At 43.7% G+C, this 6,169-nt stretch overlaps 1 pseudogene; it reads right to left on the bottom strand.

Moving 5' to 3' along the window:
- Positions 1-1,091: 1,091 nt before the first annotated feature.
- On the bottom strand, positions 1,092-1,209 carry LOC126095983 (5S ribosomal RNA; annotated as a pseudogene).
- Positions 1,210-6,169: the final 4,960 nt, after the last annotated feature.

Raw genomic sequence — 6,169 nt, 5'->3', positions numbered from 1 at the left:
TTGTCAGTGCAATTGGTTCTCCTACCAACAATCTGGCCAAATACCTAACGAAGTTGATGACTCCTTTGGTCGGCCGGTGTGAACATCACATCAAAAACTCCCAAATGTTCATTGAGAAAATCAAACAGACTAGAACTGGTCCAAATGACATTTTAGTCAGCCTGCATGTAGTGTCGCTGTTCCTGTGAGGGACACTTTGAAAATGCTGGCGGATCTTTTTCCTCCTGAAACTATAAAGTTGTTCCGGTTTGTGATGACGACCACCTACTTCTTGTATGGTAATAAAGTTTATGAAATGACGGACGGTATGGCGATGGGCTCTCCGTTGGGCCCATCACTGGCAAACTTTTTTTATGGAGAATTTTGAGGAACGTACATTAACTTCGGCTCCCCTCCGTCCCTCCTTATTTTATCGTTGTGTTGACGATACATTTATGGTCTGGCCACACGGTGGAGACGAAGTGTAAAAGAAATTTCTGCAATGGAAATATTTATAAGTAAAAAAAAAAAATGGTTCAAATGACTCTGAGCACTATGGGACTTAACATCTATGGTCATCAGTCCCCTAGAACTTAGAACTACTTAAACCTAACTAATCTAAGGACAGCACACAACACCCAGTCATCACGAGGCAGAGAAAATTATAAGTAAAAAAGAAATGTAGTTCGTTAAAACATGAACGGACCCTCTGCAAACATACTGCACAAGCCACCGTATGGTGCGTGGTGGAAAGCATCTGGTACCACTGTTAGTCTTTTCGTCCTGTTTCACTCGAAAATAAAGCGAAGGAAAAACGACTGTCTATGTGCCTCCGTAAGAGCCCAAATTTTTCTTATTTTATGTTCGTGGTCCTTATGCGAAATGTACGTAGGCGGCTGCAGGATCGATTTGCAGTCAGCTTCATATGCCGCCACTCCACTCGGGACCATCCGACCGCCGTGGAGGATGCGGCTGGGGGGGGGGGGGGGGGGGGGGCGTGGGTCAGCACACCGCTCTCCCGATCGTTATGATGGTATTCTTGACCGAAGCCGCTAATATTCGGTCGAGTAGCTCCTCAATTGGCACCACGAGGCTGAGTGCACCCAGAAAACTGGCAACAGCGCATGGCGGCCTGGGTGGTCACCCATCCAAGTGCAGACCACGCCCGACAGCGCTTAACTTCGGTGATCTCACAGAAACCGGTGTATCCACTGCGGCAAGGCCGTTGCCCAGCTTCATATGCCGGTTCTTTAAATTTTCTCAATAGCGTTCTTCGGAAAGAATGTCACCTGCCCTCCAGGAATTCCCATTTGAATTCCCGAAGCATCGTGCGTGTTGTTCGAACCTGCCGGCAACAGATCTAGCAGCCCGCCTCTAAATTACTTCGATGTCTTCCTGACCTGGTGCAGATCCAAACGCTCGAGAACTACTCAAAATGGGTCCAATACGCCATCTCCTTTGCAGATGAAACACACTTTCCTAAAACTCTCTCAATAAATCTAAGTTGACTATTCGCCTTCCCCTTTACAATCCATACGTGCTCTTTCCATTTGATATCGCTTTGCAAAGTTATGCCTAGCTATTGAGTTGACCTATATCAAGTAGCACAGTACCAATGCTGTATTCAAACATTTCGGGACTGTTTTTCTGTCTCATCTGCACTAACTTACATCTTTCTGCATTTAGAGCTATCTGCCATTCATCACACGTACTTGAAATTTTGTCTAAATCAGCTTCAACTTGTAGCCTTCTGCAATCACTCAACGACATCTTCCAGTGCACCATAGCGTCATCAGCTAACAGCCACAAATTGCTGCTCGCCCTGTTCGTCGGATCATTTATGTATATAGAGAGTAACAGCGATCCTATCACATTTTCCTGGGGCATTCTTGACGACACCCTTGTCTCTGATAGACACTCGCCGTGCCGGCTGGAGTGGCCGTGCGGTTCTAGGCGCAACAATCTGGAACCGAGCGACCGCTACGGTCGCAGGTTCGAATCCAGCCTCGGTCATGGATGTGTGTGATGTCCCTAGGTTAGTTAGGTTTAATTAGTTCTAAGTTCTAGGCGACTGATGACCTCAGAAGTTAAGTCGCATAGTGCTCAGCTCCATTTGAACCACACTCGCCGTCGAGGACATCGTAGAGGGTTTTGTTACGTAAAAAGAAGTCTTCAAGCTACTCACATATCTGGGACTGTATTCCGTATGGTCGTACCTTCGTAAAGAGCCTACAGTGGGACAACGTGTCAAACGCTTTTCGGAAATCCACGAATATGGGATCTACCTGTTACGGATGGGTGAAACAGGTTTTTATTGTGAACTACTAGTGTATTCTAACTATGCGATATTGGCAATTTTCGTGACAAAAAATCAATATTTTGAATCGAAAGATCTAAAAAAAGGAAATTGCAGTTGAGTTACTGTTTGGCGGCATTGACTTTTTCACTTTACCTTCAGTTTTCTTCTCCCCTGCTGTAACATTCCAGGCTCATAGTTACCACCTCTGCATTATGTATTACTAGATCAATACTCTTATATCTTCAGCTATAATTAAATTCAATTACTCTTCGAAAATAGGAAAAAGACTTTTAGAAGAATAATAGCTATACCAAACAATATTAGTTACTATACCCTTTGTATCATAAACAATCAAAATCAGATTCAGGAAATTAATATATGGAACATGTTTCGATAAAAGAATAATATTTAGTTCTCGTAATCTGTAAATGGTAGGAATTAAATCTCGAGCCTAATTAACAAAATATGGATACGTGATCGTTTAGCATTGTTAGAATGCTTATTTCTGCAATTTCAATATTAATGTGATTTTTATGTGTTCAGAAAATGTCTTAAACTTGTTATAGTAAAGTAGAGAATATTATAGAGTGCTTGATAATTTAAACTATTTCATATTATAAATTATGTTTTGAATTATTATAACCAGTAGTACATTGTAGGAAGAGTTCAAATACTCGGCCTCGATTATTGTTCGGGCAGATGAGTGTTAGATCCACTAGAGGACAGATATGTGCGTACAGTTGAGATAAGTTCTTGGCGCATGATTCAGGTTTAGATTTACAATAGAGTAACTCGTGTGTTGGACATTGTCTAAAACAGCATATTAGAACAGTGCACTGACGGATTATTTCGGAGTGTTAAACAGTTTGATTTAATATCGCAAAAGGCAGAATGATATGTGACTTTATATTCGTACTTTGTTAAGTATTAGTGTTGAACAATGCAATGAACCTCACACATGAATTTCTATCAAATTACTGCATCTGGACTATTTAATATCGCCAGTGTAGTATGTGCTACCATCGGCTAGCTCTAGTAGTAACAACGAGGCTTATTACACCGAAGATTGATCATGAGCTCGTAAGATACAGGTTTTGAAGTGAATAAATCTACGTACTTACTTTACTTAAATTGTGACCTAAATCACTGTAGTGAAATCCATTACCTTATCCTGTATTTATTGAACAAGCATATTTTAGCTCATGTATGCAGTCGTCGAGGGTCACCGAAGGCAAGATATTCACAGGTATTTAAACCATTTTTTAACTACTCACTAACCGGTGGGACGTTACACTGTGTATGGAACGTATATTTCAGTTGCATTGTGATATCGATACCGCAGACAAGTAAACTGACCGGGTGTGTATCGTTGCCAAGATGTGTCAACTGGTAACGAAATCGTGTCTAACTCATTCGAACGTCTCGGGAATTCCCAGCGATTGTACGTCACTGTCATTACAAAGTACCGGGAAAGGCGCAGTCCGCACGCTGAGTTGCAAAGCAACACAAGAGTTCGCGTGATTTAGCAGACGGGACTGTCTAAGTATCTAAGCTCAGAGAAAGTGGAGAGATGGCGAATTCGCCCAGTGTCGCCACACGCAGAGAATAGCTCACAGCTGGCACAGGGTAGCGGGGTGAAAGGGAAGAGGCGACGACATGCCGCAGCGCCGCGTGTGAACAAAGGAGCAGCGCCAGGCGCTGGAGCGAAGAGGTTGGCAGGCCTGGGCGGTCGCGGCAGACTGGGTGGCGCCTGGCGGCCGCACCAGGAAGTGGCTTGCGCTGGCTGTCGGCTGCCGGCTGCCATGACTCAGTCGCGGCTGAGCCGCTGCCAGCCGCTGTAGCCCGTTTCTGAGAAGTGGCCGCGCGCATCCACTATAACGCGCGCCGCTCTCAACCCGCCCACTTGCGAACGCTCAGCTCTTATTTGCAGCCCAACTGTTTTAAACTCATTGTACTACACCGAAGGTGGCCAAAAATTAAGTGTAGATTGTCTTGAATTTCTTATTGCATATGCATAAAACTGGTAGAAGCCGACCTCGGGGAAGATCAGTTTGGATTCCGTAGAAATGTTGGAACACGTGAGGCAATACTGACCTTACGACTTATCTTGGAAGAAAGATTAAAGAAAGGCAAACCTACGTTTCTAGCATTTGTAGACTTAGAGAAAGCTTTTGACAATGTTGGCTGGAATACTCTCTTTCAAATTCTAAAGGTGGCAGGGGTACAATACAGGGAGCGAAAGGCTATTTACAATTTGTACAGAAACCAGATGGCAGTTATAAGAGTCGAGGGGTATGAAAGGGAAGCAGTGGTTGGGAAGGGAGAGAGACAGGGTTGTAGCCTCTCCCCGATGTTATTCAATCTGTATATTGAGCTAGCAGGAAAGGAAACAAAAGAAAAATTCGGAGTTGAAATTAAAATCCATGGAGAAGAAATAAAAACTTTGAGGTTTGCCGATGACATTGTAATTCTGTTAGAGACAGCAAAGGACTTGGAAGAGCAGTTGAACGGAATGGACAGTGTCTTGAAAGAAGGGTATAAGATGAACATCGACAAAAGCAAAACGAGGATAATGCAATGTAGTCGAATTAAGTCGGGTGATGCTGAGGGAATTAGATTAGGAAATGAGACACTTAAAGTAGTAAAGGAGTTTTGCTATTTGGGGATCAAAATAAATGATGATGGTCGAAGTAGAGAAGATATAAAATGTAGACTGGCAATGGCAAGGAAAGCGTTTCTGAAGAAGAGAAATTTGTTAACATCGAGTATAGATTTAAGTGTCAGGAAGTCGGTTCTGAAAGTATTTGTGTGGAGTATAGCCATGTATGGAAGTGAAACATGGACGATAAATAGTTTGGACAAGAAGAGAACAGAAGCTTTCGAAATGTGGTGCTACAGAAGAATGCTGAAAATTAGATGGGTAGATCACATAACTAATGAGCAGGTATTGAATAGAATAGGAGAGGAGTTTGTGGCACAACTTAACAAGAAGAAGGGACCGGTCGGTAGGACATGTTCTGAGGCATCAAGGGATCACAAATTTAGCATTGGAGAGCAGCGTGGAGTGTAAAAATCGTAGAGGGAGACCAAGAGATGAATACACTAAACAGATTCAGAAGGATGTAGGTTGTAGTGAGTACTGGGAGATGAAGAAGCTTGCACAGGATAGACTAGAATGGACAGCTGCATCAAACCAGTCCCAGGGCTGAAGACCACAACAACAACAAATATAGTAGTGCATGTTTATCACATGTTACAGTCAGCCAGCATAAGCACCATTCACATCCCTACACATCTCTCATATGCCAGCTGTGGCACAAAAGACATTCCAGAGCATTTGCAGTGTTACAGCCGCAACTTGTCCATTTCATCCTCGGAGTTCCCCCATTGAATTGATACGGTATCGACGAAGAAGTCCATGGATGTGAGATCGGTAGAACGCCCTGCCAAGATCATGGCTCCTGCGTGCCCCATGCATCTTCCAGGAATCACATCGTTCAATAACGTACGCCATAACAGCATGTCCAGTCAGAAGTAAATAGTATGCACACGTTCATCCGGCACAAGCTGTGGTAAAACAAACTCTTGCAGCATATCAGGATAAGGGTGACTCAAAAAATGGGTAATTTTGAACATGTGACAACGCTGCGAGGTAGGTGGTGCCGAATGGCATAGAATGGTGCTCGCACTGTCTTAACAATTTGGTAAACGTGGAGGATTGGAACGGTGTGCAGCGTGTATTTGCGGCAAGAGCCTATTACAAGAATGGAATGTGGAGACCGCGTGTCGAGAATTCCGGCCTGACTGCATGGTCGTGTCCTCTCAGCACACGCAATGGACACCTGGGTCCGCAAGTTTGAAGCTGCAGGTTGTGCATCGAAGAACCAATCT

Source organism: Schistocerca cancellata, chromosome 8 (genome assembly GCF_023864275.1).
Source record: "Schistocerca cancellata isolate TAMUIC-IGC-003103 chromosome 8, iqSchCanc2.1, whole genome shotgun sequence".
Lineage (NCBI taxonomy): Eukaryota > Metazoa > Arthropoda > Insecta > Orthoptera > Acrididae > Schistocerca > Schistocerca cancellata.
This window is presented reverse-complemented; position numbering and strand designations above follow the sequence as displayed.